Genomic DNA, 12,186 nt, shown 5'->3' with positions numbered 1-12,186 from the left:
AAATCACGCCACACTCCGGGACTGGGGGGCCTCTCCGATCAGTCTACACCGGTTCAGTTTTGTTTTAAATTTATTTATCGGCTTCTGTGGAATCTTGTAAGCCAAAGGTAATAGGTCATGAGGCGTGTAGACTACACAGTTTACACAATGCTGATTAGAAAGTTCGTAAACAGAGGAAGCTACGGAATTGATAAAACACGTAAAAAAGTGAGACAGTATATGAACAAATAACCCTGTACAGGTAAAAGTTCCAAATTACTTGTCTCTGGCGTACGTAAACACGGTCCTTAATATAATTCCAAAGGAACAAGTCACAAGACATTATGTCAGGAAACCTGAGGGGCTACGGGAAAAGAGCCACACCATCTTCACCCCTACGCCAAATCCAGCGATGCAGAATTGCGTCATTTTAGGTGTACTCCGATAAAAATTATTTTGGATTGACGTTTCAGCGAGTCGACTGATATGGCGAGTCGTATCCAATCGATTCTCTCTGGAGCGCGATGTTCTCTCTCTGCTGCCTGTTTTGTTGGTTCTGTGCAGCGCCTTGTGAAAAGTGGCTGGGTACACGCCGGCAACACTGCAATCTGCTAAGTACAAAGTAATTTTCATCGGAGTATAAAGACGAGCATCGATGCTCCAATGACCGGGTGACCCGTCTTGTTAGAAGATAAAATTCTCGGAATCAGCAGTCAATTCTGGAAACAACAACTGCAACACATCAAGATAAGAGGATCCCCTCTCACTCTTCTCACGGAATACAGAAAACATTAATCTTGGGCGAACCTCGTTCATGCACCACAATTTCACGATGATTTGCAATGGTCCACATACTCACATCGTGGCGATTAACCTTCGCAGGTAAATGGAATGTTTTTTCATCACTGAATACAAGCTTGGAGGCGACATGATCATCCTAAAGTGCTTCCATCATTATGATGCAAAACTGAAGGTGCCCGTCATAATCTCCCGGTTTTAATTGTTGCAAACGGTACGGTTTGAGATACAATTGCTGTAGCAAAAACTTCCTCACAGTTTGCTGCAGTGTTTCAAGTTCGTGGCTTGCATGTGCTGTTGATTTTTTTTTGACTACGTACGAAACTTTCCTTCACCCTGTCCACAGTTGCGTCTGACACACTTGGTCGACTGGCGTTTTCCTGTTTACACAGGCAAACAGTGCCCATAAATTGTCGATGCTAAAGCACAAAGCTGTTTACGCGGTGGTTCTTTTCCATAATTCCTTCCGACTGCACGCTCCACTGTTGTGAGAGATAAACATATCGCATATTACAACAAAGTGGCGGCTCGTGAAAAATTTTACCGAAGTGTTGCAATATTACAAAAAATAAACAGATTATGTTTCACTATGTCGCAGTGATAGTCGCGGCTTAATACTGTTGCGATATTAGCTTTACCTAATCCACAAACAGTAAGATCAAGTATGGCCCACCCCGTGTTAAATTTAAATTTGGATTAAGTCTGCCTAACTTGTCACTTTCTCCTTCAAAGATCTACTGGAAAAGCGCCTTTTAAGCATATCATCTACAGTATTCGCCATGTTACTTGGACAATACTGTACACTCACTCTCAATGAGAAATAGTGTCCTGGTGCTGTGAGCAATGCAGCACACTTGAATGCAGGCAGGGATGACGACACATCTGAGCATGCACAGTCGAAAACAGACAACTGCGATGACGGTAGCGCAGCTGACCATCATTTCAGCACTAGACACTGGTTTCTACTTATCACAGAGACAACGCTACAAAAGATGTGTTTGTCCGTTTTATTTGCATACCTGCATGCATCCGAAGAGAAATGTCGTAATTTTAGTTGGATTTCTGGCTCGCATTCGAAGAGAAGTGGCGTAACTTAAGTGCAATGTTTACAGTGTGCTGAAATACATTAGCACATTGTCACTGGCTGCCCCTTTCCCAACAAGCAAAAACTCTTTTCATGATTTGTCGCCATTTTGTCAACGTAACTGCACCCTTAGCGCCAACTGGTGGCCACAATGCAAAATCGATGAGTTTACAGTTCTGTTCATGCAGTAATCATATTTGTACGTGCAATACTTTGGAAAATATAAAACTCTGAAAACGAATGAATGATTTATTTCTGTATTTTCTTTAGTTAGATTTTCCATTTATGCCTCATATTGCACATCGTTTATCTGATTTCGCGCCATTTAGGAGACGTTATTCGTTGTCTTTAAGCATCGACTTCGTTGGCATCAAAGTCCCTTGTCTCCATTCTTTTCCAAAACTTAAAACTACAAACAGTCCAAGCAAGACGCGAAACGCAGCCCATGACTTAACAGACTAATTTCACATTACCATATAATAGGGACTGTAAAACATTAGATGAATGCCATGCATTAAGAAATCAAATTTTGTGTACTAGAGATAGTCGGAAACTTACAAAACTGATGTGATAACTTTTGAATGGGTGTCAGAAAAAGTCTGCGCGGCGCAGCCCCAAATGATGAATTCTCGGAGTGTTACACTTTCAGAGCTAATGACATACATATAGTCAGTTTTAGATAGCAGCGGTGCTTAATTAGACGCCAGAGCCGTCAACACAGCAGCTGCCGTAAAAATAGTCAGCGCTCCTACAAGAACGTTCCCTCGTTTCACGGCCGGAAGAGATGCATACTTTTGGTACGCACTAACCACTTGTTACATCGCACTTCTCACATACATTTATTCCGAAAGGACAGCGGAACAGATGAATATTCATCTATTTCGAGCTTCTTGCAGTGAATCGCGATCATATATGCCGTATATAAACTAATCACAACAAAGGTAAGACTTTAGGTAAAAAGTTAAAGCAGTGCTCCTTGCGAGTTTAACACAACGACGAATAAATGATGAATATCTGCCGGCCACTGTGGCCGAGCGGTTCTAGGCCCTTCAGTCCCGAACCGCGCAACTGCTAGGGTCGCAGGTTCGAATCCTGCCTCGGGCATGGATGTGTGTGATGTCCTTAGGTTAGTTAGGTTTAGTAGTTCTAGGTTCTAGGGGACTGATAACCTCAGATGTTAAGTCCCATAGAGCTCAGAGCCATTTGAATTTTTGATGAATATCTACTCACATTTTGTTTTGTTTAGGAGATTCATTCCACGGATATATCTGAGTTCTAGGTTGTGGACGAAAACGTTTTAGCAGCATAAATATATATTTGACACAAATTGGTCATACCAGAAGTCAATGTTAGAGCCTGGAGAGATCACAAATCGCGGTAATTTCGAAGCCCGATTACATTTCTGAGATTTTCTTGGCCACACCATGGCCATCAACATGGTGTTCAACTATCACCACGTTGTATCTCTTGTGTGTCTTGGTTGGTATACTGTTATAAATTTCGGGATTCTTCTATCACTTATTCGTTGGGGGATGGGAACAGTATTTTAGTCTGCAATGTTTAATTGTATCAACGGTTTGATACTTAAATCTTGGCCAATTTCGTTTCAAATAAGGTCAGTCCTTAGGGCCGATAAATTCCTTGATGGCTCTTACAGAATACATTTCACCATAATTTATTATTCTTTCTTAACGGGTGTTTCAAAACAACTTGTTGGGACTAATACTATCATTCTGTTATAGGATTCTACATCAGGGTTGCTTGCTTTGTGCCACATATTAATCTGTATTTGTATATTCTATTGTCTACATCTTGCTGAATTGTACGTGGATCACGTACACAAAAAATTTAAATGTTGAACCTACTTCAATGAGCAATTCCCATCATTATCGGTTCCTTTCCTGCGAAAACCATAAAACCATCGTTGTTCCCCCCCCCCCCCCCCCCCCCCCCCCCCCCCCCCCACCCCCCCCCGATATATTGAAAGCACATTCAGAATGTAGTGTAAATAGAGGGTGAAGAGCTCTTCGAAGATAATCCTCTGTTTCTTCAAGTCTAATACAGTTGGCAAGTAACAAAAGTGCCGTGAGCGTCTGTGGGGCTCTGTACAAAGTGTGTCGTTTTCGAATGTCGCACTACTTCTTTAATAAAAATTCGTTGAGTAGTTACAGACTGTATCACTGTTGTGAGCTTCTGTTAGTGGGTATTTTCTCTGTAATTCTATTCTTGTCATTCCTTTATTTTTTTACGGGAATTTGTCACTTCTTTCAACTCTGACAATGATTTGGTGATGTTAAAAATGCCAAGGCGACCGTGGTTCGGAATCTACATTGAACTGAGGTACCCTTATCAATGGCTTAACTCAAAGATCGGAAAAATGTCCTAGCACACCCCATCAATAGGACGACGTCTAGTAATGCACCACAATGTTCTACCCAGCCTTCGGGTTGGAACAGCTTTGTTTTGCTCATTACTTTTCAGCACTACAGTTGTTCCTTTCAACAGTACTCTTATGTTTGATAAGAATTGTGTGATATTCCTGTACTGTTTCCATTATTTGCCACAGCGGATTCCTGCTTATCTCAGCAAAGAGTGTTTCACAGTCAAGGATTGCCGAATTGATTCTAAATTGAATTAATGACGCTTTACAATTATTTGGTGAATAGCGAAGACGTTAGCTACATCTTTTCTAAAATCTGTTCACTCCTCTGGGACTACAGACATGCAGTTAAAATTCCTACATGCTACATTAATACAAAAGGGGTGTTGAATATAGTTTGAAGATCGTAGTTCTTCATTAGGCACGGTCATACTGAAGGTGGTACTTTATTTCCTTCCAGTCAGTTCTACAGTTTCAAGTGGACTCGGGATCACGCTGCAATGCGGCATACTACCCGAACGTCTGAAATCCACATCAGAGCGAAGGGACAAGGAGAACATACAAAGAGCGTGAGAACTTATGATTGACTAGCTGGAGACAATGATAAATGTTACGAAATCTCAACTGCTAAACACCCTAGAAAGATAGCAGCTTCGGGAGAACCTCCTTAGAAAAATCAAAGTACCTATTTTCAAGTCGGAGTCTAAAATCTACTTTAGCTAAATACGTGTCTCTCCCGTACAGACGACGAAGATAAATCTGATAGCAAAGAGCATATAAGCAATCATTCTGCTAGCGCTGCATCCCTGAAAGGAATAGCAAAGATCTCTGCGTCAGACGCAGTTTGTTGTCTTGCTCTAGTGCGGACCACTTCCAGTCGCGCTGTCCATATTCTGGAAGCCGGCCGAGCGTGAGGATCTGCTGATGGCTCAATTACAAAGCTATTCCAAGAAAGTCGGCGCTACGACTCTCTCCGCTCGCCTGCCCACACACCTCTGTGTGTGTGTGTGTGTGTGTGTGTGTGTGTGTGTGTGTGTGTGAGCCAGTGAGAGAGAGAGAGGATCTGCCGCGAGGGGGTCAGTGCGTCGTGTCCCAACAGGCGGCAGGTCAACAGACTGCATTCCACAGTGATGCCAATTTTGTAATGTCCACTTTCTCTGTTGCGACTGCTCGAGAGTTACTAGCGTTTCCACAGTTAGTGGCTTCCTCGAACAACCGTGCCAACAATTCTTCACTCAAATTTGTAACCAAGCACAAAACTCCTCTCTATTTCGGTAAACAAAGAAAATGGCTCTGAGCACTATGGGACTCAACTGCTGAGGTCATTAGTCCCCTAGAACTTAGAACTAGTTGAACCTAACTAACCTAAGGACATCACAAACATCCATGCCCGAGGCAGGATTCGAACCTGCGACCGTAGCGGCCTTGCGGCTCCAGACTGCAGCGCCTTTAACCGCACGGCCACTTCGGCCGGCGGTAAACAAAGACAGCGGATCAATACAGAACGCCAGGTGCTATAGAGACAATCAATTGAAATGCTCAGTTAACTACCATAGTTCCACTACGAGTATCTGGGTGTCAAAACTTCATCGCCAGCTAGATTTCCCTCGAGTAATATAACAAATTATTTGTACGTACTACTTTTTTGGGTATCCTGTGGTTCTATATTTCAGTTCTCACAGAATGCTTTTACAAACAATGTTTACATAATACACTTCACTTACAAGGCGTCGACTGTAAGGCTGTACTACAGTTTGTCTGGATAATGCTAAGTACAAACCGTTTATATTACGCTAATTTAAATAAATCCATCTCATGATGAAGCTATAGTCCTCCGAAAAGAGTAGTGGAAAGATGTATAAGAGACACTGGTTATAGTTATTTGTGTATTTCAATCACTATTCGTAACAATTACGGTTAGACTTAACCCAACACGTTAATGCTCAATGAATCAAGTTTTCCTACGTATAAGTAAGTGCTAACTTACAGCGCGTCAAAAGTCACTTTTTTTTTTAAATCCGAAAAGGCTAGTGATGAATATATTTTAAATTGTTAATTTTCTGTGTTATTAACAGAAAATCTTGTGCACAAACTGATGGCCTCAAAAATAAAAAGAATCCACTTACGGATGTATGCGAGCTTCAAAGTAAGTATTAAAACAGTCACCTTGGAAGAAACGGAGGAAGGTAGGAAAGTTAGATTTTATCACCCTTCAAAAACGACGTCATTCGAGAAAGTGCTGTAGCTTAGTTAAACAAGTACAGAAAAAATCTCGGCCGTAGTTGCTTCGAAGGAGTCACCACGACATTCACCTTAATCGATTTTGGTGAAACCGTGGAATTTGCGTCCAATGACCTAAATCACTACACCATTTCGATCGGTCAACACGCTGGAAGCCCGTTGAAAAGCGTTATATGTCCCTATGAATTTCTGCTGCCCCATTTCAAGCCTTGACAGAATTGTCTTTGCCATAGAATCCAGAAGTTTTCGCCATGTACTCCCAAATTTTTGAGACTCTCTGTTGGTGGGATGTGCAATTTTTTTTTTTAATGGCTAAAGATCTGTTCGAGAGAGGAATTAACGCCTGTCCTGCATGTAAGGTAAATTTCGATATCCAGCAGCGTAGCAGGTGTCGTTTATGCAAAATAATGTGATGGCGCTTAAGCTGGCTATAATCTGTTCTAATTCTAGAGCAAAAGAACTGCTCTTCAGAGTTTTGTTTGCAAATGCCCCAGATCAACAAACGGGGTGCCATGTCTGGAGTTAAAATCTACGCCTTTCCCCAGTGACTCGTGGTGTAACCGAGTGTTACAGTTTATTGCGTCCGTCAAGTGCTTATGTAGAGCTGTAAGGCCTCCTCACGACACTGCGCAACAGAATTAAAGTGTCACTTTTTCGAAATTCCGCAACTGTCGTCCATTGCGAACCATAAGTTTGAAATTTGGCTCAAAGATGCCTACCACCTTCCTCTATTATAATGCAAAAACGTGGCGCCCCCCGACGTCACCCCCAGACTCAGCAACACTTCAAACAGAGAGGTGTCGACAAAAGCGAAGAAACGACCTCAGCCCAGAAGTTCATGTGAGCTTTAAGGTGGGTTAATGAGGCCACACTGGCACCAAATTTCACCACAATTCTGCCAAACGCCAACGTCGACGTGTCACATGATGGGAAGGTCGTGACACTCCACCTTACCCTCATTTCACCCCTTCTTTTGCCGCCTTTGCGATGGAGGTCAGAACCGCGACACCCAGTGTTCAAATGACACTGTTTTCTTATGGGTGGCCGAGGTAAACATTCCAGACACCGCCGCTCAGAACCGACTCGAGAAAGCCTCAGGTATAGCAGAAGTGGCATCAACGAAACCACTCCTTTCCTTACAACGTTCTTGACAACGTTCGACAGTGCTGCCACTCGCACGGCGTTTCAACCCTACTCTAAGGATAATGTGGGGTTGCAACCACGTTGAACATGATCTGAACTCCATCGCAAAGGCGGTACAAGAAGGGGTGAAATGAGGATAAGACGGCGTGTGACGACCCTTCCATTGTGTGACACGCCCACGGTGTCCTTTGGCCGAATTGTGGTAAAATTTGGTGCAAATGTGACGTCATTAACCCGCCTTACACCTCACACGACTGAGCTGTGGCCTTTTTTCGTGTGTGCCGACACATGCTGTTTGAAGCGTCGCTGAGCCGAAGGTTGACGTCGCAGGGCGCCACGCTTTTGCTCTATTAAAGAGGAAGGTTGTAGCCACCTTTAACCCAAATTTCAAACGTATGCATCTGAATGCAAGACGATTGAGGTGTTTCGAACAGGTGAGCCTTTAATTTTGTTACACAGTGTTCTATTTACGAGTACGTCACGTGCCTACATTGGATTTCGCTTCCTCGTTAAAAACTTGATACGTCAGTGATAAACTAGAGGAATTCTCTCCACTAGGACCTTAAAGTAGGGCAGTACTTGCGCAGAATTAGAATATTTTTTCACCTACTGTCAACGACGAGTATGGAATTGGCTTTGAAAATGTAAACTTCCAACAACTTTTTTCCGTGAATTATCTGTGATCATTTCATTTCCTATATTTACATTCTGGAGGCGTGGGGTGCAAGATACCTGTAAAACAATGACAGTTTTGATCACCAGACTTACAGGGAAAAAAATCATTTCAAAACTATACACAAGAAAGACATCGTAGTCTCCATAATGTGCTCAAATTTCGAGCGGAACAATAACTTAAAGTACTCTATAACTACGTTACATCTAGAAAAACACAGACTAGATGAGAGGCTTTCCTATCCCATTTTATGCTACCTCTTGTCTAAATCAAAGAATCACAAGCCATTAGCTGGTAAATGGCACTAGCCAAACAGTAGAGAAGAATGCGAATGTGTCAAGTTGTCCCTTCGTTTCTTCCATTTATCCGAACACAGCACGTATCAACGATACCTCAATGTGAAGATTCACTTGTACATGAAATGAAACACATCTCATCAGAAATGTAGTGCCACGTCAGCCAAATCTGATACCTGTTTATGAGTACCACTACGTACGGTACAAGCGACGGACTTTTGGAATTAACTCTTACATAAAAACTCAAATGATAACGTATTGTGGGATTAATGATTTAACAGCACACAGTGATAAAAGAAAAATTTTTCAGCGATTAAAACTGTTGTCCGTGATTATCTGCTCAATGCCAGTCGAGCTGTTAATGTTGCTGTGCGACGTGCGTGGAATGCTGAACGACGTTACTCAAAGAGATAACAACTGCCACGCACAGGAGCGTGCAAGAAGCCACGATTCCACACATGAAAGCTCCAGGCAGCTAGCTAGCTGTCCGTATCGTCGCACAAAGCGTTATCTGGCCTCCACAAAGAATCGCCCGTGACCTTCACCGTACACTAGACGCTAGTCTTGTGCAACGCTAGATAGACCACCAGTAAGGCACACAGAACGATGTGTGTCTGATTTTAGAAGCGACTATCTTGCAGTAGTATCAGTTTTTGTCAAAAAATAATTATTAATAGCTCCTAGGATGTAGTAGATCTTTTATGCGTTAGAACATCTTTTCTGCAGGGATTTGTATGGAGTGTATGCTTGTACGGAACTGGAATGTGGACGACAGTCCAGATAAGATAATCGAATCTTTTGAAATGTGTTACTGCAGAAGAACGATGAAGATTAAATGGGTAGATCGAGTAACTAATGAAGAGGTACTGAACTGAATTGAGGGAGAAAAGTTACAGCATAAACTGAGTAAAAGAAGGAGTCGGTTGACAGGACACGTCTTCATGCATCAAGGAATCGGCAAATTCGTAATGGAATGAACTGTGGGATGTGAAATATGTAGAGAAAGACCAACTGATGAACACATGAAGAAGGTTCAAATGGATGTAGGTTGCCGTAGTTATTTAGAGATGAAAAGGCTTGCACTGGAGCGCGGACAGTTGCCCCAAAACAGTCTTCGCAATGAAGACCACAACAGCAATAACAACAATGATGCAGTACTAGTAGTGTTTCTGAGACTCACTTTACAATGTAGGGGAGCTCTGTTATTTGTACCATGTAGTCCATCTAAAAGTAAACTCAGAGTTTATCTGAGACCTGGTAGATAAGATGGACCGTTCGTTGTCTTTCTTCATCGTAGGAGCTCTCGCTGCATACAATGGGTTGGTAAATAGATCGCAGTGATAAGCTTGAGGAAAGGGACGTTGGAATCTAATGTCCTGACCATGTCTTTGTAACGCGAGTGCAAGCTTGGTCTGTACGGTGACAGGAAAGCAAATCGGCTATAAACTTCTTCAAAGATATTACCAAAATCACTTCCCTTGGGCGACTAGGGAAAGCTTGGAGAACCTAATGATGGGATAACGACGGTCTGGACACATCATTCCAAGGGATAACCTACTTCCACCGGAAATACAATAGATTAAATATAGAAAGTAAGTTCTAGCCCACTACGTACTGAAATTTGACCACTGTCAAGTGTTTGCCAACTACGTTACGGCGCTTGCGACACATCGCTTAAGTTATCGATAAAATTTTACGCAGGTGTCTCAATAGTCTCCTAATCAGCGAAGAGACAGAACTGTGCAGTGTGTGATAAATGGAGGACGTCATGTTCAATGCTATGGAAAGCGATGCCTAACATTACGATTAAGGACGCACTCTTGAGCCAACTTAGCTAATTAAATATGTACATCGATATTCCGTTTCCCGTGACATTGTAAAGTGCCCAGCCGAGTTAACATTTCTTTTCGTGTGCGATATTTCGATGGCTGGTCAGTCCGTCAGTTACTACGAGCTATGACTTTACTTGTACTTGCTATCTGTACTCTTAGATTGCCTGAGTCAGGAACAAAGAAACTTCATGACAGTAGTACCTCACCAGGGGTTGAAAAAAGCACTTAAAACCTGGAGAAATATCTTCTCTCAACTGTGATGAGCACACTCAGAAATAACAATTTTATAATTCCACCACACAGAGGAATGATCTTCAGTTGCAGCGCTAATTGTGGTAACTCTCTGCTGTTAACTTTGCTCCTGTCATCCATTGACCATTTGCTGACGCTTTTTTAACATCCACCCTTTCTTCACACGTCTGCTGCAGTTGGAAGATAGCTACGCAAATAATCACACCGACCTCTGGTATTTTACATTACACTTACACACTGAGACTAAAAGTAGGTTCCTACGCTTCTATGGAATATACTGAACACTGAACGAGTCTTCCAATCGTCAACGGAACAGGTATTAAAAAAAGAAACTTCTTGATGATTAAAACTGCGTGCATGACCCTAGGTCGCCAGTTCCTTGCACTGTGTAGTCTGCGCTATCCGAGTCTTCCTCACGGGCCAAATCACAGCTTGAAGCTGCAAATTTCTCCTGCCTGGTATCCGGTACCCCAGTAAGTAAAAGCCCACTAAGCCGCTGGGTGAGAGTCAAGATACCGCACATCGATTTTAATGTTGCTGTAGTCTCTCGTACTGACCTTGGTGTCATGGAAGACATCCTTAGAAAAACTGAACCATTCTCGGTTGCACAATCGAAGGGACTACGTGCAACGTTCCACTTCAGATGCCCTGAAGCGCCAAGAATAATGAGAGCGATCAGAGTCTGCGACAAACACTCAGTACACTTCTTTTTCAGTCCCACCAAATTGCATGGGTGAACTGAAAATAGTACGTTGTGAATTCATAAACAAATTCGTGACGCATCTGGAAGACACGAAAATGTTAGAAAATCGGGATTCGTAGGAAGGCTAATGGACTGCTGGTCAGAGGCGCTCGGAATCTCAGGAATGCGATTTTGCACGTAACGAATGGCCCTGCAAAATCATTGTTATGCAACACCCGTGGCGGCGCGGCGGTTGGAGCCCGGAGCTGGCACGGCGCCACCACAGGTAACGCTCTCGCTAGCTTTGAATCGGCCGACCAGTCGTGTGTCAACACGTGGCCAGCATTGTCTCCTTACACGTTATGCCTATGAAACACTTCCAACCCCTGACTATTCAAATAGGTGGGCACTGTTTTTATGGTAGAGCAACCTTGGAGACGACAATTAACGGCGGAAATACTTGAAAATTTATTTTGATATAGTTGTCAGATCGAGCGAAGTATGACTAGTGGAGCTTATGTGCACAAGAGGAATTATCATTCATAAACACTAGGTCACATTTATTTTCTGTTCTCAGCACTTCTGCTGGACTACGGGAGGCACCTTCACGGTTTCTTCTCCTCTTCCCACAGCCAGAATTTGCTTTCCCTCAAGCCTTCTGCTCTTGCCCTTGGATCTTCAGTCCCCGCTCTTTTTATCCTCTCCTTCGCCCACCCACCCATCCACCTCAGTACAGTACCCTCCTCCAGCGTTGTCTCATTTACGTCTCCAATTCGCAATTTGAAGCGTAATTTTTGTTACAAAACGAAGTCCATAATAAGAATAG

General features: G+C 42.9%; 1 protein-coding gene across 1 annotated transcript in view; it reads right to left on the bottom strand.

The window, feature by feature from the left end:
- LOC124795667 overlaps positions 1-12,186 on the bottom strand; it is a 296,867-nt gene that overhangs the window by 123,789 nt on the left and 160,892 nt on the right. The gene's annotated exons all lie outside the window — the stretch shown is intronic.

Source organism: Schistocerca piceifrons, chromosome 4 (genome assembly GCF_021461385.2).
Source record: "Schistocerca piceifrons isolate TAMUIC-IGC-003096 chromosome 4, iqSchPice1.1, whole genome shotgun sequence".
Lineage (NCBI taxonomy): Eukaryota > Metazoa > Arthropoda > Insecta > Orthoptera > Acrididae > Schistocerca > Schistocerca piceifrons.
The sequence above is the reverse complement of the archived record's forward strand: the minus strand, read 5'-3'. Positions and strand labels throughout refer to the sequence as shown.